Source organism: Eurosta solidaginis, chromosome 3, assembly GCF_040869045.1.
Source record: "Eurosta solidaginis isolate ZX-2024a chromosome 3, ASM4086904v1, whole genome shotgun sequence".
Classification (NCBI taxonomy): domain Eukaryota; kingdom Metazoa; phylum Arthropoda; class Insecta; order Diptera; family Tephritidae; genus Eurosta; species Eurosta solidaginis.
In genome coordinates this window covers 61,253,847-61,276,589 of record NC_090321.1, presented here as the reverse complement: position 1 = coordinate 61,276,589, position 22,743 = coordinate 61,253,847, and the positions used below count along the sequence as shown (strand labels likewise).

Below are 22,743 nucleotides of genomic sequence, written 5' to 3'. Positions count from 1 at the left end.
AAAACGAATCATTCAAAAATTTGCTTGCTAAATTAAAGCTGCTATGCGAAGAAAAGAAGGAATCCGAAAAGCTTTTACTTTTCTTTCCATGCATTTCAAGGCGATCGCGTCATCATAGGAAAGCTAGTTTTTATATCAACCAATAAACGTGAAATATAGTACTGATTTGATGTAAGCATTTAAGATAAAATATAAAAAACTTACTTCTATCCATTTGGATCTGCTGCTTATTGCCTTCGGTGTAGAATAATATTCACGTCTATTTTATGAAAAGTCCAAGTAAAACAATATGAAAATGTGATTTTATTGAGTTTACAACTCACTACAATTTATTGAAAATAGACACTTATATTTATTGTAACAACTCTTCAAATTTGCTTGTCTTCAGCTCTAAGCGCGTATATATATTAAATTAGAATTCCATTTTTTAAAATCCCGTTATGTGACATTCCAATGGAAATGTCGGCATTGCCAGCCCTCTACCGACATGTCACTCTTTTAAATTGCGCTGCCATATCGATAGTGGTGCCATTACAAAAATTTAGCAATGAAACAGAAACTCGCATAAATTTGGTTCATGTCAAAATATTACAGCTTTCGATGGCATTTATAAACATTTGGTTCTTATGATATCCAAATATTGAAGTTGATTCCTTGCCAGTAAAATTCATTGGTATTAGCTCAATGCTTTGTATATGCTGCAAACATAAGTACACCTGGTTTGTCATCCATAAATTCTAACCGACGTAACGTTGATAAAGCGTCGGGATGTAACTGATGTGGCCGATGGTAACCAAGGATATTCTTCGTGACTAAGCACGGTTCAGGCAACCAACCCACTGGCAATGGGTTCCAATCAGCAAAGTTACGCGTATCATTTGCAGCGTTGGTTTGTTCTATCCTTTACGCGATATAAAGGGTGATGCGTAGCACTCGTAGACATTGTGGTACTAGCATCTATGTAACCGAAGCTCCCACAATAAGCTGCTCCTTTTTCAGCATCATCCGCTATGGGGCCTTGCGGGCGGCTATTTCCGGCTGGTTCAATCGAACCTTATCTCCACTTGGAGTTGTGTTAGTACACAAGAAATCTACATAATATAAATGTTATTTTTAGAATTTTAATATTTGGCCCAAAAGACAGATCCGTGTTGGTAAAGTGTGTATATAAATTATCCCCATTATCAAATTTTTGGTGTTGGGCAATCCTTATCTGTAAAACGCCAAACATAACATGTTGAAACATGCAGAAAGACACGTGACGCGATTTTTTACAGTGTTATGGATTCGCATCTTTGATGGAGCAGTAAGGAAGGCAGTCGGCATGATCTGGGGGTGCTCTGTGGCTAGTCATGTCGGCTGGGCGGGGTCTTTGCCAACCTTACTGTTCCTGCGCCATAACAAAAAAGTTCCTATCATGCCTTTAAAATAACCGTCAAAAACTGACAAAAAAGCGCAGAACGCATTCAAAACGCTTGAAATTCAAATTAAAACGACATCCGGTCGAACCGGATGCCACGGGCAGACCGTGGATGCTGTTGATGTGGCTGCTGTGTTTTGCGCCTCTTGTGCCTGAGGTTGTGGTGTGTCGGGGACGGGCATCAGAGCTTCTGGCGTAAGTACAGTCGATAGGTTGGCCGCTCTTCTCATCCTTATCCATTTCGAACGAGCCAACAGACCGTGATGTTGTGTATATACCAGCTGCCTGCTGAGGTATGCGATCATTTGTGACGCACCCATCGTGTCCATCAGGCTTTGTGGGAGTGGCGCGATGCTTAGTTCTCCCTCTTGGTTCGCCGGTTGTTCTGGCTGTCTGTGTGCGTTGACAGTGCGAGTGTAGTAACGCATACGCACACAATATGATGCCGGCAATGACGCATGTGATGTAAACTGCTGCGTCTTTGAACCTGACTTCTTTGAGAAATCCCAACCGCTGGGAAATGCGCCCAAAGAAGCCGTTGTCGAGCCCACTGCTGTTAACGGGCTCAATGTCCAGGCCAATAGGTTTGCGGCAGACTTGGTATCTACTCTGTCTAAAAATTAAATCTGAAATAAAAATCAAAAAAAAAAAAACTGCTGAAAAATAAAATAAAAAGCTGAAAAGGAAAACGGTGAAAAACAACAAGGAAATAGAGTTGTTGTTGTTTTAATTGTGAGACTACATATGCCTGTATAAGTACGGTGGGAATCAATAATAAAAATTGGTTACATTAAAATTTGTTCATCAACAAAAAATGTGGTTGTTGTTATTCCAGAACGGACTCACCCAGTAGGCCGGTACCTACTTAGCCGGAAAAGACCGTCCGGCGGCATCTGCTGGTGTACCTCCTGATGATGTGGTTGATGGTAGTTGTTCTTACCGGTTATGTGTTGATGCCGGTTATTATGGTTCTTGCTGGTAATTTTAGTTGCCGGCTATTATGGTTTTTGCTAGTAATTTTAATTGCCGGTTATTATGGTTTTAGCTGGTAATTTTAGTTGCCGGCTGTTATGGTTTTTGCTGGTAATTTTAGTTGCGGGCTCTTTCATAACAGGACAAATCAGATAGTGGAGTACGCAAACTTTTAGAAAATGGAACACTTCCTATTGATAGACTGCTTGTTGGAACGGATTCGCCATTCATGTATTCAAATACAAGAGCTTCCAAGTTACCGCAACATGGTAAGACTGCCGTAGTAGAAATGATAGCTGCATTCATGAATAAGACCCCAGATGAAGTAGCTTTAGCCACTGCATTCAATGCATTAAAACTCTTTGGGTTATCGTAAAATATCAATGACTGTGATAACACTTTTCTAGACTGCTTTGGTTGAGAGCTTAAAGCATATTTATCAGCTATTATTTAACGCAATGATTTGCAAGACTTCGAAAGAGCCTTAAGAAATGTGCGAAAATCAAACTATTGCTGTGGGAAAAACTGCACCAAAACGACCAAAAAAAGAACTTCTCGTCAGCGTGCCAAAAAAGAAACCTTTTTTCTTCCTCGATTTCCCGGAAACTCGTGTTTTTTTTTCTTACTAGCGATCGCCGATTTTTTTTTTTTTGTCACGATACTTTTTATCGCAACTTTAAGGTCCCATCCCCAGCCACTAGACCGTTCCAACGAAAACGCTCCCAAGTGGACCGTAACCGTAGACCATAACAGCAGACCGTAACAACAGGTACAGTTCCTCAGCTGCATTGCCTGACACCAAAGAGGCATACTCATCAATCGTCCTATAGTACAGATTGCTCGTTGCTGCAGCTTGCCCTATCTGTAATCCGCTTGATGCTGCAAGGGGAGGTGTCCATTTTAGCTCACAATCTGTCCTCTTCACATATGTATTTGTAGAGAACTCATTAACACATGTCGAAACGTAAACCTGCTGGAGCGCCTCGATGGTCGACGCCTGCAGAAGTAGCAAACGTGTTATGGCCGCCTCGTCCAGCGTAGGACTTGACTCAATATCACTGACGTGCATGATTGTTGAGATTGAACGTTGGTCCTTCAGACCAGGCACTGGCATCAAAGATCGTATGGCTCCCGACTGTGATATTTCAGCATCGACGATAGCTTTCACCTGTAGTCCGAAGGCAGACAACTCCAGTCTAGGCACCACGTTTAGACGTCCGTTGTTTACATCGACGCTAATGGCTGGAACTGAATCAGCCTTGTCCTCAGACGTATCCACTGACAGTGAAAAAGGTATTAGTGGGTTTGCCCACATGACGGGACTGTATTTGGTGTAGTCCTCTTCTAACTTATTACGTAGCACCTCGGTTCCTGCTGGCATGAAGTCCACTGACGAAGGTGTGGGCTGAGGTATCGGATCCGTGAACATTTTAGCTATTACAGAGAATACCTCCGATGGTGTCGCCTGCATTGCCGCCGATATCCTTGTGCAGGGCCGCCGCCGCCTGAGCCTCCTCCCGACGCCGCTGCTGATCCTGATACTGGTGGTGTCGGTGGAGAAGGGCCTGTGTGTGTATTGCTTGGACCTTGTCCTGAGGGGCCAGCAGCAGGTCCTCCCTGTGCGTCTAATGAGCCTCCAGCTGCACTGTTACCCCCCTGCTCATTTCCAGGAGCTCTATGAACTCCACCTTCGCCTGAATTTGTGTTAGGCCCAACCATTGTGCCGCCCGTTTGCTGTGTCGCGTAAATCGGTCGATTACGTAGGATATGTGCCGGACCAGAATCTGCCTCCTGCTGTGCTTCGGCGGTGGTGTTTGTAAATCCGGGTATATTTGTTGTTGCTGGTGTTCCTCTAATAGATGTTGAGGATGTGCCATGTCCGGATGTCTTCAGTGTCTCCATGTGGGTTACACTGGCATCGAGGGGGTCAGATGTATCTGAGACCAAATCACTCGGTAAGGTGCCCCGTGCTGTTTTTACAGTCTGTGAAACCATCAATATAATTATATACAATTATCGGTTCTTCACTTTATCAGAATACTGTTCGACTCTATGTCTCAAAAAAATGTCCGCTTATATTCTCGCTTAAAATTCTTTTTAAAAATTCGCTGAAAGTCTCGTATTCTGGTCACGGGGCCAAGGGGTTGTGTAGCGCAATATATAGCTTCTTCAACCCAATTTTCAACCTCACCTTCGAGCGGCGAATCCCGTTTCACTAACAGACGAGGCTCTGGCGACCCCAAGCTCTTCATGGAACTTGGGGGTGGGGAGGGAGGGATGGCCTGAAGGTTCAATGTGGCCACATAAATCGTTCCCGAGATGGTCGGGCCAGCACCTTAATGGTGCTGTGTTACCGGAGCGTATCGGATCTGTATCCGACAAAGGACCATCACATCGATAACACTCCCCAAAGCCTTCGGGGAGTAACCTAATCGCTACAACAACAACAACCGTAACAACAGCTCTTCAATTATATTTATGTATCCAGAACACTCAAAATTATGACTGTAGGTTAAACGTATTGGTACAATAACCGATATAGAGCCCGAGTATAAAAGCTCGTCTTTAGGTGTTTGTGCTGGTGCGGCGGGTACATCTTTATTTCTATTATTATTCGTTCGCTGCTGCTGCCTTTGCCTATTATTATTCTGGGAAGGTAGTATTCTTTGATCATCGAAACGTGAGAGAGCGTTATGGTAGCGGTCAGCGACGTCCATCTCTCCTGACATTTGGTTCATTTAACTTCCAATATTTCTTGAATAAAAAAATACAAAGAGCTATTTGTTTGCGCACGCTTGCAATGACTTCTATATTTTCAATATTTATAAACATTTGATTCTTATGAGATCCAAAACTTTAAACAAAGATTGGTCGAATAAATACTATTTTTTATCGCAACACTTTTCACTAAAAGAAACTCGTTTGTAGCAGCACAAAAACTTTAAAAAGAGTGACCTGGTAAATAAATTCTATTTTTTATTACACCACTTTTCACTAAAATAAACACGTTTTTAGAAGAAGGAAAACTTTAAAAAGAGTGACTTCGTGAAATAAATTTTATTTACTATTGCAAAAAGTAAAGCGCAATTAAAAATTTGTAGTTTTAAATATTTCTATGTACATATGTATGTATGTCTTTGAATGAGTTTCGTTAATTTGAAATCGCAGGCGGACAGATCCGTATCTGTAAAGTGTGTATATAAATGTTTTGTGCAGATAAACTTTAAACATTTAATATCTAAATAATAATAATATAAATTTATTTCCTTTTTTGAACTATTAAAAATTAATTAAATTGATTCTTATTTATGACACAGCCTCTAATAGATGTTGAGGATGTGTCATGTCCGGATGTCTTCAGTGTCTCCATGTGGGTTACACTGGCATCGAGTGGGTCAGATGTATCTGAGACCAAATCACTCGGTAAGGTGCCCCGTGCTGTTTTTACAGTCTGTGAAACCACCAATATAATTATATACAATTATCGGTTCTTCACTTTATCAGAATACTGTTCGACTCTATGTCTCAAAAAAATGTCCGCTTATATTCTCGCTTAAAATTCTTTTTAAAAATTCGCTGAAAGTCTCGTATTCTGGGCACGGGGGCAAGGGGTTGTGTAACGCAATATATAGCTTTTTCAACCCAATTGTCAACCTCACCTTCGAGCGGCGAATCCCGTTTCACTAACAGACGAGGCTCTGGCGACCCCAAGCTCTTCATGGAAATTGGGGGTGGGGAGGGAGGGATGGCCTGAAGGTTCAATGTGGCCACATAAATCGTTCCCGAGATGGTCGGGCCAGCACCTTAATGGTGCTGTGTTACCGGAGCGTATCGGATCTGTATCCGACAAAGGACATCACATCGATAACACTCCCCAAAGCCTTCGGGGAGTAACCTAATCGCTACAACAACAACAACCGTAACAACAGCTCTTCAATTATATTTATGTATCCAGAACACAAAATTATGACTGTAGGTTAAACGTATTGGTACAATAACCGATGTAGAGCCCGAGTATAAAAGCTCGTCTTTAGGTGTTTGTGCTGGTGCGGCGGGTACATCTTTATTTCTATTATTATTCGTTCGCTGCTGCTGCCTTTGCCTATTATTATTCTGGGAAGGTAGTACTCTTTGATCATCGAAACGTGAGAGAGCGTCATGGTAGCGGTCAGCGACGTCCATCTCTCCTGACATTTGGTTCATTTAACTTCCAATATTTCTTGAATAAAAAAATACAAAGAGCTATTTGTTTGTGCACGCTTGCAATGACTTCTATATTTTCAATATTTATAAACATTTGATTCTTATGAGATCCAAAACTTTAAAAAAAGATTGGTCGAATAAATACTATTTTTTATCGCAGCACTTTTCACTAAAATAAACACGTTTTTAGAAGAAGGAAAACTTTAAAAAGAGTGACTTCGTGAAATAAATTTTATTTACTATTGCAAACAGTAAAGCGCAATTAAAACTTTGTAGTTTTAAATATTTCTATGTACATATGTATGTATGTCTTTGAATGAGTTTTCTTAATTTGAAATCGCAGGCGGACAGATCCGTATCTGTAAAGTGTGTATATAAATGTTTTGTGCAGATAAACTTTAAACATTTAATATCTAAATAATAATAATATAAATTTATTTCCTTTTTTGAACTATTAAAAATTAATTCTTATTTATGACCAGCCAGAGTTCAATGTACACTTCGGCTAGCTTTACTGATAAACGGTGCGTTATAAGTAACGTAAATATTAGTTACACGATTGATTACTATTCCAGCACCGTTTGTATCTGTTATCACGTTAAATGGCATTATCCTTGTTTCTTCTTTTTGTGGGAAAGGTCCTTTCCGTTGGCATGGTCCATGTGAGATTATAAATCTTTTCAATTCTGCAGTCAAAACGCTTTTCTAATGTCCTTTATCAGTAGGATGTTTCTTTTCTAGCAAATCGGTCTGCTCCAAAGTAGTGTTTAGCATAGTAGGTGCCATATTTTCCTCTTCAAAATATTCATATTCAAAGTATTCATGAGAATGTCAGGGTCAGTGTTTGGTGGTGCAACGATTACAACTGCTTCTGTTGCTTTCTGCTGCAAATCACAGGAAAATCACTTCCCTCCCAGCCGTCATCAGATTTTTGATGTTTCTTTTCCTGATGTTGCGGCGAAAAAAATGAGGTTATTCGTTTCAAATTTTTCCCAGCCGCTTTGGTCTCCAGTTTTATTTTTCTTTTATGAGCACCACTCAGATAAAGGCGTTTGTTGGAGCTCATGTTTTACGATTTTATCTGTAACGAAAAATTTATCATCAGATCTACGTTTCAAAGCATATTTTATTCCAATATTTCAAACTGTCTGATTGCAAATATACATATATGCTATATTACTTTATACTACTCTATACTAATTTATGCTATATTATAATTACTCGATTCAGGTAGTAAGTTTGCCCGGAGCCCGCTGGACTGCCGGTGTGTATTATCGCTCAGTGGAACTAGAACGAATCAAATTTTATGATTGATGCTTGAAATTTGGAAAGATCAACAAAAAAGAAAACAAACAAACAAAACAAAAAAAGACTTTATCCTGTATTAGTAATGACTCAAAGTCTTTTTCTGTTTTTTTTCGTTGATCTTTCCAGGTTCTAAGCATCAATCATTAAATTTCATTCGTTCTAGTTTCACCGAGCGATAATACACACCGGCAGTCCGGCAGGCACCAGGCAACCTTACTGCCTGAATCGAATCGAAGAAAAGATCCAACAAAATAGTCCTTATAGCAGGCGACTGCTAACCTCCTTCTTTCATTCCAAGTCACATATATGCAACTCGATATTCAGTGTCACAAACTTCCTGAGCTTGAGCAAAAACGCAAAAAAAAAGATTGGCAAGAATGAAACATGCTCATATGAAATAGCGCGAAAATTTGAAAAAAAAAAGAACACGAAAGAAATATAATATTAAGCTGGCAACGAATATTTATAACGAAAAAAAAACCAACAGTTTTATTTTTTCATATTGAACATTTTTCTGATATAAAGATGAAAAAAATTTGTTTTCTCTTGCCACTTTTGGAGCCCCATGGTGCTCGAGGCCCCCGTTTCTGAGACCGGTAAGACTGGTGGTAGTTACACCACTGATGGCATGACTATCGTGACCACCGCCTTATCGCGCTGTACTCGGTACCAATGTTATAGAGGGGTTTGATAACTTTCCAATTATTCCTTTACGATTTTTATTGTACCTGACCAGCGGCTACTTTTGGAGGTGTAAAATCATCAGGCTTTAAATTTGGATGGTACGGACGATACTATGTGGGAGTACTGTCCGTTGATCGTCACAGCTGCCAACTACTCATGGGAACATAGTAAGAAAAAAATTTATTTCGCATTTGAAAAAAAAAAAATAAATGTATTTAATTTGACAGCTATCGCATCGCATTTCCATATGACTCGAGTTTTAGAATAAGGCCCCTGACATTACTCAAACAACTTAAAAATTTTGTTTGCTGGTTGTTGATTAGCTGGTTTTCCACGCCATATATGTATCTGTGAAATTTATTGCTCAAATTATTCTTGCTTCTTCTCTATTTGTATTCTAAACATTGTTGCAGTCCTCTTCATTGGAAATCGTTATTTCCATCCTGTACTTGTAATATTAAAATATACAATAAATAAGCACATAATAAGACACACAAACTTGTATTGCATTATTGATAGGATGAACTCGTAATATACGTTCAACAATAAAAATATAATATATGGGGACCATGAAATGACATCTAGTGCCATCGCTGTTATCTCAGTGTGTTCTGGCAAGACTGTACGTATGTACGTTCGCTTGTAGGTAATATCGCGTAGTCCTCGAATGAAGCGGTACAGAGTGCAGTCCGTCGCAGCCACATGTGGATCAACGCTGGTCGCCATGCACTGAGTCGCATAGGCGCCGCCACTTCTAGTAGCGTTCCGCCCCATAACAGGTTTCCTCTAGCTATGCGGACTATTGCAGGTCCATCGCGTATGTTAGTTCTGTGGACTAGAGAGTGCCAGCCTGCGCGGTGTCTCTAAACCTAGCTCGAAATTGCAGTAGCATTGCAGAGGAGCAGACGATGGATCAGCCTCCAGTTCCGTTTGGTTGGACGACACGTCTACATATCTCACAGGCATAGTGTAAGTTTTACCGATTCATCTGGTCCTGATGTAAGCCATTAACTAAAAATCATTTGCAAGCCATTTGATTGTTCAAAGTTATTTATTACAATAATACGTTTGATGAATCGTCATAACAAAAACTTACTTAAACTCTAAAGTGCCTACTTAAATAAACCCTGCATCTTAGTGTCGAAGGCAGCGAAGGTGACGCAGTCGTGGACCAGAAATCCGAGCGTGCCAACCTGCGTGGTGCCTGTAAACATAGCTCGAAACTGCAGTAGCATTGCCGAGTAAGCAGACGATGGATCAGCCTCCAGTTCCGTGGGGTTGGACGACACATCTACATATCTCACAGGCATAGTGTAAGTTTTACCGGTTCATCTTGTCCTGATGTAATCCATTAAATTAAAAATCATTTGCAAGCAATTTGATTGTTAAAAATTATTTATTACAATAATACGTTTGATGAGTCGTCATAACAAAAACTAACTTAAACTCTAAAGTGCCTACTTAAATAAACCCTGCACCTTAGTGTCGAAGGCAGCGAAAGCGACACAGTCGTGGACCAGAGATCCGAGCGTGCCAGCCTGCTTATCGTCTGTAAACCTGGCTCGAAACTGCAGTAGCATTGCAGAGTAAGCAGACGATGGATCAGCCTCCAGTTCCGTGGGGTTGGACGACACGTCTACTTGCGTTCTTAATTGCTGCCAGCGTTTAGCTTCACCTGCTAGCGTGTGAATGGATATTCGCTAACACAGGCCATGCGCGCAAATTGTTGTGTCATAGAACTGCTCATGTTACGTTGTCGTTGTGGCTTGTCAGCGTGAGAATGGATATTCGCTGACCATGCCCGGACAAAGTTATTGAGAAGCATTAGCTTGTGTCAACTTGTATGCTTCGCCTGTGTAATCAGCTTGGTCCTCAAATGTGGAGGAACCTTAACGTGTCGACGGGTCTAGTAGCGCTCGTATGGAATCAAGGCGCTGTCGTCCGCCGCTATACTGACCAGCCTCGCCCTCAGCAACGCCCAAGGCCTTCGGGGAGTTTTCTTATCGGTACAACAATTTTATTTTTTTTTTCCTAGTTTGAACTTAAAACTATTAAGGCAAAAAATTAAATAAACTTTGTTTTCCTCGGTCCAACCGGGTCATCGCCTGATATTTTTACTTGAATATCTTGAGAAAAATCTAATTTGAATTTTCTATTGGTCGCGTATTCAACAGCGTTGTTTACTTACTTACATAATTGGCGCTCAACCGTTTAAGCGGTTATGGCCGCAAAGGGTTTCCCATTATTCGAGAAACACTTAGGTAGTCATTATCACCGTTTATCTAATATCTCGTATCCTCGTCGCCTAATTTTTATGTATGGTATGTTTCAGGTAACCTAATAGTTTTTTTTTTTATTATATTGTATAATATAATATTTGAGTATTTTGTGGTCAAATGCATAAAACATTCATTTAATTTGATGTTGCTTGCAGCCCTCAATTAACAGTTTGCAGCGTAGTCACAATTCCCGTTTTTAAACTTAATTCTTAAATAGTCCTTATCACCGTTCATAATACTAAACCATATTATCAGAGACAATAGACACTCAAACCCTTTTACAATAGAGTAATCAGAAGATTAACACTAGAGCAATCACTACGAAGACACCAAAGTTAACTATAACCTCCATATAGAAAAAAATGCCGCTATAAATCTGTTCAATGCGATATTGAACTTTCGTGATCAGCGTTGTCCAAGACCCCAGCGAAAAGCGAGGCACCCTAATTCGTTAGCGACAATTGAAATCCAGTTGTGAAAAAGTCACAGGAACAAATGAAGCTTCTCTTATTTCAATAAACAAAGTAAACTATACTTGATTTTTTTTTTGGTTTATTAATATAAGCAAAATTCGTTTTATTATTCGTATATTTATAGAAAAAATTATGAGTTGCAAACTTTTTGTATCCACGAAATGAAGTATAAGTGTGGAATGAAAGAATAGCAAAATTAATAACATGATTTATGAGTTGCCGGAGCGTTCCAATAGAACTATGGTGAACTATACAGTTAGTGCTAACAGATTGAGCTTGGTGAATAACTATATTCTTTTAACATTATTATATAATATATTATAATTCAAATCTTATGCTACTATATCATTTCAAACAAAATCAAAAGCTTAACAAAAACGGTCTTGCACTTTTTGTTTAGGTTATAAACTTGTAATGATATTGTAACAAAGAAAGCTTCTGTCGTTTAACGGCAGATACCTTGCGGTTGTTGTGCCACGTTCTAATACAAATTTGTAATTATCGTTTTTGTTTAACAGAAATATACAACGTCTTACCATCGCTATTTTCTGTTCGTAAAAGACCGCGTCGGTTTTTTTATTCTCCAATATTGAAGCGTGCTGCTCAGCCAAAGATATTAGGAGTGTCTCCTCTGCTGATGTAAAATTGGGAAGACGGGGCGTTTTTTTACTTCCTTTGATTTCCATTCCTTCTTTAAAATTTTTTTTTAAACTTTAAATTCCTTTTTATCCACTAAAATATATTATTTGCTTGGATGTAAGCAAAACAATAGTCATTACCACCGTTTCTTTTTTGGTACACACTTATTGTAATCACCACAAGAATCTGATTAACACAGGCATTCTCATGATAGTCACTCTAGTCACCATATTTAGATAATTGACGCAGTCGTTCCCACTACAGAATGGGCCTTAAGGGCCAATTAATGGTGACTTATCCATAACCAGATAAAACAGCTGATCGAACCAACCTTATGGAAATCAATGTAATCGATTAATTGGTACCATTACCATAGCTAACCAATTGGTTTTTTGGTTTTCGCCATATTATAGTATTCGACGAAATGAAACAAATATATTTAGTGGGCGTTTGTGTTCAGCGCAGAAATCTAATTGAATTTTATTATGAAATTCTTTCTCTTTTATAGTAAAAATGTCTTACAATACTATTACAATTTTTACATACAATTCTTATACACTAAAAATAACTTCATTCCAATTTCTATATACCAAGTCAGCAAATATTCTTATTACCTAACTATGTAATAATATTTTGGCAGTCACTTTGACAAACCGACGCTGTCGATCAGTCATGCTGATCGATACGTGAGCTGGTCAGTGTGACGCATACGGGTTAAACAACTGTAAACGGATACGACCCACTGAGTTCAATATTACTTATCTATGCCGCTATGAGTTATTTGCGTGTGGTCCAAAGTGAAATTCATTTGGTTGTACATAAACTGTATTACAAGCTAGACTCATTCTGGCATTTACATAAATACAAATACCTTGTATTGTGGTAATGCCACAATATCCTTCCTATAAATTCCATTATGTTTATTTCTGGTTTCATTTCCCGCAAAAACGTAAAAAAAGCTTTTGTTAGGGTTTTAAGGGCATTTAAGTCCGCCTCAACTATACGTCGCTGAATCTCAATAAGATTGTTCCAAGGCTTTGCCAGTTCCTCCTTTAGTTTGGCATTGGCATTTCCAGTTGTAAATGGGAAAGCGTCAGATATAAATACGAAAGCGTCATATGGAAATTAGAATAGTCAATTGTAAATGCGAAAGCGTCACTTCGATATGAGAATAGTCACTTGTAAATGAGAAAACTTTAAATGAAATTTCGAAAGCGTCAATGGTAATTGAGAATAGGCAGTTGTAAATGAGAAAAGTGAATTGTAAATGCCAAAGCGTCACATAGAAATGCGAATAGTCACTTGTAAATGAGAACAGTCGGTTTTAAATGAGAATAGTGAATTGTAAATGCGAAAGCGTCATTTGGAAATGCGAATAGTCACTTGTAAATGAGAAGGCGTCATTTGAAAATTAGAAAGCGACAGTTGTAAATGCGAAAGCGTCATATGGAAATGAGAATAGTCACTTGTAAATGAGAAAGCATCAAATGAAAATGCGAAAGCGTCATTTGTAATTGAGAATACGTACTCAGCTATTAATAAGAAGGTATCACTTGAAAATGCGAAAGCGCCACATGGAAATAAGAATAATGAGTTGCAAATTAGAAAGCAGATCCAAACTAATTGCTTAAATAACTTAAAACCGTGGTTAGCTTTTGGGATGGTATTTAACCACTACCTACTTACTTCACTAAAATAACACTAGGTATTAATAAGGCTTTGTTTATTATTCACATTGTGTCCCTCGGACTTCGGACTCCTTATTTATACTTTTACAAAAACCACTTTATATTATACTTTTACATAAACCACTTTACGATTAGAAAGTGTATGCAGCAAGTAAGTTATAAATACATGTTTGAATCTATTTATAAGTCTATCGGTAACTGACCAAATAAAAACTTATAACCGAACTTTTCGAGCGCTACCAAAATGGAGTTTAAAGACAATTGTGCTGTCTGCGTAAATAAAATGCAAAGGAAGTCCGTTGTTCGCCTATTACCATGTGGGCATCTCTTTCATGGGCAGTGCATTGAACCCATACCAATTTGTAATTATTGCCATTGCTTGATATACTATTTATTACACGTTTATTTAAATTCAATGTTTAAAGTACTGAATAAAACGAGCTTCGCATTTTCAATTGACAATTTTTATTCTTAATAACTTTGGCATTTTCACTTAATGCTTTCTCATTCAAAATTTACTCACTTTTCTCATTTCTATATAACGCTTTCGCATTTAAAATTGACCATTCTCATTTCGCATTTTTAAGTGATACTTTCTTATTTATAATTGACTACGTATTCTCAATTACAAATGATGCTTTCGCATTTTCATTTGATACTTTCTAATTTACAAGTGACTATTCTCATTTACATATGACGATTTCGCATTTACAATTGACTATTCTCATTTAAAAGTGACTATTCTCAATTACAATTGACGCTTTCGAATTTTCAAATGACGCTTTCTCATTTGCAAGTGACTGTTCTCATTTCCATGTGACGCTTTCGCATTTACAATTGACTAATCTCATTTCCAAATGACGCTTTCGAATTTACAATTCACTATTCTTATTTACATCTCAATATTCTCAATTACAAATGACGATGTCGCATTTACAATTGACTGTTATTTACAAGTGACTATTCTCATATCGAAGTGATGCTTTCGCATTTACAATTGACTATTCTCAATTACATATAACGCTTTCACATTTACATTACATTAAAGTATTCTCATTTCCAAGCATATGTTTCTCCTTTGCCCACTGATGCCTTTCGGCCGCCCTCTTATTCTCCTCCCAAAATTCTTGTTGGCGGTCAATTGAGGTCTTTTTTCCGTCCTTATGCACCGCTAGTTTCGCCGCGCTGAGCTGTGTCGGATTCCACGAACTCCAATCGGCTGTAGTGGTCTACAAAATTATAAATTTATTAAAGAAAAAAATGATAAATATACTCTACTGCATTTTCTGAGGCCTCAACTGCCTCAATTATAGGATCCTCGATGCTCCTCATGGACTCCTCCAAAATTTCTGAGGAAGTTTCGTCCGCTCCCGGCTTTTCAATCGTCTCTATTTCATATGTTATAACTGAAAAAATAGTAACATTATTAGATACATTTTGGTTTATCAGAAATATACAACGTCTTACCATCGCTATCGTAACTTTTTGGAAAGCCAGTTGCCGTCTGGCCCAAGAAGGCCGCTGCTCTTTCCGTATTTGGGTCCACGTAGCTCCGGTTACGGGCCTCAAAAGCGCGATCTATTTGCTCCCATACTTTCGTTTTCTGTTCGCAAAAGACCGCGTCGATTTTTTTATTCTCCAATATTGAAGCGTGCTGCTCAGCCAAAGATATTAGGAGTGTCTCCTCTGCTGATGTAAAATTAGGAAGACGGGTCTTATTTTTACTTCCTTTGATTTCCATTCCTTATTTTACATTTTTTAAACTTTAAATTACTTTTTATTCACTAAAAAATATTATTTGCTTGGATGTAAGCAAAACAAAAATCAGCTGTTTTGTCTATTCACAGTGCAACTTTATCTTTATTTATTCACAATGAGCGGTGTAATCGGCAATAACTTAACCAGGCCTTGGTGAAAACGAAATTCTCATTTCAGAGTATCAGCGGTTAAGCAATCATTGATTAGATATACCCCTTACCGGCTTTTATGGAAACGGCCCTAAGAGTAGAATGAAAGAATAGCGAAATTAATTATTTAATGATAACATGAACTATGGTGAACTATACAGCAAGGTGAATAACTAAATTCTTTTAACATTACTGCATTATAAATTTTTACAATATGTGACCCGGTCTATGAAAAGCTGGCTTATGACTCAAAAAAAAAAAAACAGCTGTTAACAGCTGTTTCTAGCAATTTCTTTTTTGAGTCATAAGCCACCTTTTCATAGGCCGGTTCACATATATTATAATTCAAATCTTATACTACTATATCCTTTCAAACAAAATCAAAAGCTTGACAAAAACGGTCTTGAACTTTTTGTTTAGCTTTTAAACTTGTAACGTTTAACGTCGTTGAACGGCAGATACTTCGCGGTTTTTGTGCCACGTTCTTATACAAAGTTTGTGCTTACGTGCTAAAATTTAAACTATAACTGACTTTCTGATCAAAAAAAAAATTGAAATTAATAAAACTGTAAAGATTTGAAGACCAAGCAAATAAATAACTTTTTAAGTGTGTACGTGTGCAATACAATTGTCCAAAGATCGTGATGATAGTGGTGAGCAATATTAAAATATGTTTAGCAAACATAAGGCGTACTGCGCTATACAGACGTTATATTTCAAAAACTTAATAAAATCACACACGCACACACATATAGCGCTAGAGTATTTTTATTTTTTGTTTTAGAAACTTGCTGAAGTTTTTCTTATAATTTTATAAAATTTTCATTAATTGAAATAGCATAATATTTCAGCTAACCACTGATGTAGTTCTTCAACGATTTATATGCGAAGCTATTTACAGGAATCGAAAATGCAAATATTTATTTCGCTTTCTATATCACTTTAAGAGAATATTAAATATTCTACTTGGATAGTCATTAGCACCGTTTCTTTTTTGGTACACACTTATTGTAATCACCACAAGAATCTGATTAACACAGGCATTCTCATGACAGTCACTCTAGTTACCATATTTAGATAATTGAGCCTTAATGGCCAATTAGTGGTGACTTATCCATAACCAGATAAAACAGCTGATCGAACCATCTCTATGGAAATCAATGCAATCGATTAATTGGCACCATTACCATAGCTAAAGCCATAACCAAACTATAGCCAATCAATGGGTTTTTGGTTTTTCGCCATATCCATAACCTAAAAATATTTAAGTTGGTGAATTTATTAACTTTTTGTATATTTTATTTATTGTTTTGGATACGTTTTAACTAAGAGACTTATAATCGACCTAAAGGCCCTAACACATTCGCCTTTTGCGTCATTTTGGCGCTTACGTTGCGTCATCAACTGACTAAGAACATACATATTTTAGTTGCTATGTTCTTAATCCATAGGCAACGCAACAGCAAAGTCAAATCCACACAATAAAAATTTTATAACTTACGTTCTGATGGCGTTGTTAATTAGTTCTTGAAATTTTCTTTATTTCCTGAAAAATCTTCGATTTTCCATCGGCAATCAATTCAATTCAAAACAGAATTTTGTATTCATGTTTTAAAAATAGATGTTTTTAATTTTATATCATGACAAAAAATCAAAATTGGCCATTCTTTTGTGTTCATTGTGCCAGGGAAACTTTCAACGTGCATTATTTCAAAGTGACGCCAAATCAACGCAAATGTCGAATGTGTTTTGTCCTTAAGATATGTGACAGCTTATGCTATATTGAAAAAAATCATCTCACATTTTTTTTTGTTTTAAAGCCGAAAGAAAAAAAAAAAACAAATTTAGAGAACGTTTAAAAAATATCCGCACACAGCAATATTCGGTATATCGGAATAACTGAAACAGCTGATATCGCTAAGTTTGCTCTTTGAACCGATTTTGTATTCAGCATATCCAAAATATAGATAAACAGAGTAATGGCCTAGTTTTTGGTTCTATTGGTTGCTAAATATTTTTTCAGTCTGTTAGAAATTCTTGCTTTAATTATTCATTACCACCGTTTTTTCTTTTAATCCAGAATATCCTCGTCGCCAAAAGAACATACGTTCTACAACTTTTTTCCTAAGATTTAATTTGTAATTATCGTCATCAATTAGGTTAAGTTCGCGTCAAGTAAACGAGCTTGCAAAGAGTTAACTCAATAATTTCACAATAAAGTTTCCTTTTGCTTTACAAATTTTTCCGATTGAAACACCTACCACGACGCGTGCAAGTTACTTTTTGATTTTGCGAAATGGCGCACCACACCGTCATGGCATTTTTTGCAAAAAATTTTCTTTTCCATCATAGTGATGGAAAAACGCAGTTTTCTAACTGTGGCTACTATTATCGTATGGTTCAGTTTTATGGTTAGCTCATTTCTACAGCGTTACACATGCCGTGTTCAGACTGTCAGAACCTTTGTGCTGATGTTAGGCGAATGTAGAGGAAGCATACCATTTGCAACTCTTGTGTCGTGGAAGCATTATGCGCTAAGTTAGATGGATTTATTACTAGAAGTAATTTTAAATGCGATGGGGCAATTTTCTAAGAAAATTTACCACCACGCCGTATTTAATTCCATATTTATTTTTGGAAAATGTATGCCTTTTTTGTTCTGAAAATAAAAATAAAAGAAAATTTTAAGTAGTTCAGATAAATGCACAAAAATCAGCGGAAAATGTGTCCTTATACAAAGACCTATTTTTGCTGAACTTTGATTCATAACATTTTGTCTAAGAAATCGTAAAAAAATTTATTATAAATTCCACAAGACTAGATGCTTTTTTTGGTACACACTTATTGTAATCATCACAAGAATCTAGTTAACACAGGCATTCTCATTACAGTCACTCTAGTCACCATATTTAGATAATTGACGCAGTCGTTCCCACTACAGAATGTGCCTTACTCACAAACCTGCATTCATATTAGGCTTAGAACGTAATTTTTCTCGTACTCGACCAACAAAAACACATTCGCCTTTTGCGTCATTTGGGCGCTTACGTTACGTCATCCAACTCACTAAGAACACACATGTTTTAGTTGCTATGTTCTTAATCCATAGACAACGTAACGAACGGCAAAGTCAAATCAACACAAAAGAATTTAATAATTACGTTGTTAATTTGTTCTTGAAATTTTCTTTATTTCCTGAAGTCTTCGATTTTCCATAGGCAATCAACTCAATTCAAAACAGAATTTTGTATTCATGTTATAAAAATAGATGATTATAATTTTTCATCATGACAAAAAATCAAAATTTTACTTTCTTTTGTGTTCATTGTGCCAGGGAAACTTTTAACGTGCGTTGTTTCAAAGTGGCGCCAAATCGACCCAAATGTCGAATGTGTTCGTCCTTAAGATATGTGACAGCTTATGCTATATTCAAAAAAAAAAAAAATCATATCTAATTATTTTAAAGCTGAAAGAAAAAAACAAAAATTTAGGGAAAGTTTAAAAACATCCCCACACAGCAATATTCGGTATATCGGAATAACTGAAACAGCTGATATCGCTAATTTTGTATTCAGCATATCCAAAATATAGATACACAAAATAATGGCCTAGTTTTTGGCTAAATATTTTTTAAGTCTGTGTTAGAAATTCTTGCTTTAATTATTCATTACCACCGTTTTTTCTTTTAATCCAGAATATCCTCGTCGCCAAAAGAACGTACGTTCTAGAACTCTTTTCCTAAGCTTTAATTTGTAAAATGGCCCACCACGCCGTCATGGCATTTTCGCAAAAAATTTTCTATTCAATCATAGTTATGGAAAAACGCAGTTATCTAACTGTGGCTGCTATTATCGTATGGTTCAGTTTTATGGTTAGCTCATTTCTACAGCATTACACATGCCGTGTTCAGACTGTCAGAATCTTTGTGCTGATGTTAGGCGAATATAGAAGGAATCATACCATTTGCAACTCTTGTGTCGTGGGAGCATTATGCGCTAAGTTAGATGGATTTATTACTAGAAGTAATTTTAAATGCGATTAGGGCAATTTTCTAAGAAAATTTACCACCACGCCGTATTTAGTTGTCAATGTGTTGGTTACATTTTGCGCTTGCCAATTCCGTTTGACAATCTCTATGCCAGCACAATGAAAGAAAACCAAGGCAGCTGATGAAAATCGTTTTAATTACCCCAGGCAGACATGAATGAGGGTGAATCCTGACCTTTTCACCTATCACTAGCCAACAAAGTGTGAATCCTCACAAGGGGACCATAACAAACTGTCTGTTATGGTAACACATCTACAATGGAGCAGCAAGGAAGGCGGTCGGCATGATCTAGTGGTGCTCTGTGGCTAGTCATGTCGGCTGGGCGGGGTTCTTGCCAACCTCGCTGTCTTGCGCCATAAACAGAAAAAAGTCATATCATGCCTATTTAAACAAACTGTCAAAAGCGCAGAGCCGACTCAAAACGCTTATACTTCGAAATAAAACGACATCCGGTCGAACCGGATGCCACGGACAGACCGTTAAACATTCAAAATTAAAAAAAAAAAAAACATATAAACGTACAAAAAAATTCGCAAACGCACAGATAAACATAAACAAACTGAAAATTGCTCTTGTCTACACATTCCTTAAAGGAAATGTACAATATCTATTAAAATTGCCCATTTGGCCATAATTGATACAATAATGTACAATATTTATTCTGAATTTGGAGGAGATAAAATAAAAATACAATTTTTTTTTTTGGAACTTTCTTATCTATTACATTAAATAAATTTTGATAAAATGATTTAATTAATTCTTCATTATTATGAAATTGATATCTAATTAATTTTTTTAACATATGTATTGAATATTCTAAATTATAATAGTAATCTTTTATATTACAATGTGAAGCATTAAAAATTAAATGTTGAGGATCAACATTACTAAAGTTAGTGTATAATTCTTCAACACTTAAATCATTATAAAAAGCTCCACGTATTTTCATTATATTCAACATTAAAGGACTCATTCGATTAAAAAATTTCCATTTTGAATTTAACCATAATAATGTTCTAAATATTTGCGATATCGGTGTTACTGGGTATTTTTTGAGCCATATCAAAAGTTTTTCGGCTTTCCCATCTTTATACCCTCGATCTTTATTATGTTTGTCGCTACATTTTTTAGTATTTTCTGTATCGCTATATAATTCGGATCGAGAGGGGAACTCGTTAAGAAAGTCGACCGAATGTCGGGTTCTTTCCACCAATTTTTCTTTTCCACTTTGGCAATTTTGGTGAAAATGTACACATCTAATTTGATTGCATGGAATCCAGTTTATCCCGGCGAGGTCCATGAAACAAATTTGTCTGTTGTCCCTCTCGCAATAGATTGCGAGATTGACCCAATGTTCGATGGAATATTCGACACTGGCAACAGTTCTTCTAGAAAATCTTCTTCCAACTTCTTCATTGCATTTAAATCGCTCAACTGTTGAACATCTGCATGAGTAGTTGTGGTAGGTACAATCATGGATAACAAATGGATCCAAAGGATTCATTTCCAATACCTGAGCTTCCGACACTAATATTGGCTGCAAATGTTCCTGATTCATTGGAATTTCCTGCACTTCTTCTCCTTCGCTGTCCGAACTGCTCGATAATGGACCTTCGGTTTCCAATGAAGTTTTAATTTTTCCTTCATGTTCGAATTTTTTCACTGTAATCTGTTGATTCACCTTCTCCAATTTTTGTAATTTGATTGATTTTATCGTACGAACCATTATGTATGTTTCCAGTTTATAGCAAATTTTATTACCTTTTAAAAACCTCAAAATAGTTTTATATATATATATTACTGATCCCACTATTTAGTGTTTTTGTAATAGCAAAAACAACTGAATGTAGGTATGCTGCCGCAATAACAGTTCTTAGCCTGTTATAAATCCATGTCTTTTCGAAGTCCGATGCTTAGACTGAATTGTTGAGAAATTGGATTTAAATAATACTACTATTTATAATAGGTTATTTAATACCGTCACTGATCTAGTCAAATATAGGTAGATTTATATTTCGATAGTCATTGAAAATTTTAAACTTAAATAGTTATTACCACCGGATTATATAACATCGTCAAACTAAGCTTTCCGTCATGGAAGTTCGGGTTACGTGAATGAAGGTTTATTATCCTACTACTTTTGAAATGTTATATGACAGCAAATTGTAAAGAAATGTTTAAACAAAAATGATTTAGCTGACGAACGCTGATGACTTTTGAATAAATTAATATTTTAAGATTTTTAAGAGAAATTAAAATATTTTTTAATTCGAAATATGTCTCATAATTCTTCACAGTCGAAAATAATGAAAATACGTGTTACAAAGCTCTAGGGAGGGTTCCCCAGTTCCTCCCCCGGGACCCCGCATGACACACATCTGTATTAAATCGTGTGAATTGCGCTTTCAGCAACAATTATTAAATGGCCCGTTTTGTGTTGATTAAAATTTAGACTGTTTTTGTTACAGAGTAGCACATTAATTGGCATTGAAATTGTTGGCTGTTTACACTACAGTACTGACATAGCAATATCTAACAGCTCTGGTTCTAATGGCCGGTTTTACAATGCATTTTTAAGTCGAACTTAAGTTTAGTTTAAGATTTTGCGTTTCGCCAACAGTTTCGTTAGCTGAAGTTGAACTTAAGTCTCCAACTTTGACAACTTAAGTTGTTCTTATCTTTATGAACAGCTGATTATATGTTGCAAAATACAATTTGGAAGATCTAATTGAGACAATTTAAACAAATTTATTAAAATAGGGATTTGATTGGAGTAGCGATGAAAACAGTGACTCGGAATATGAGGAAGTAATAAATATTGTTGTGTTAAGGAGAATAAAAATAATTCGTGAGCGTCCACAATATTTTCAACCATACGATGAAAAAGATTTCGGCGACCGCTTTCGACTTAGCAAACAAACAGCTTCGAGTGTCCTCAATTTAATTAAAGATGCTATAAAACTGAAAGGTTTGTGTTTGCCTTTGCGACTTATTTGAGGTCTCCAAAGCAACTGCGCCAAAAGCAATAACATTAACATCACACCACAACAACTAACAACGTTTTCGGCACAAATGTAAATGATTCCATTAGTGTATGAAGGAACCTCTTCGCTTCGTATTGC

The 22,743-nt window shown here is 36.8% G+C and overlaps 1 long non-coding RNA gene across 14 annotated transcripts in view; it reads left to right on the top strand.

Moving 5' to 3' along the window:
• LOC137243816 (uncharacterized) overlaps nt 1-22,743 on the top strand; it is a 119,365-nt gene that overhangs the window by 16,164 nt on the left and 80,458 nt on the right. For 6 of the 14 annotated variants that reach the window (XR_010950637.1, XR_010950639.1, XR_010950629.1 and 3 more), the window contains exon 4: nt 15,514-15,738. The exons of the other annotated variants lie outside the window; for them this stretch is intronic. This is a non-coding gene — a long non-coding RNA (uncharacterized lncRNA). The remainder of the gene's footprint in view (nt 1-15,513; nt 15,739-22,743) is intronic. 14 annotated transcript variants of the gene reach the window in all.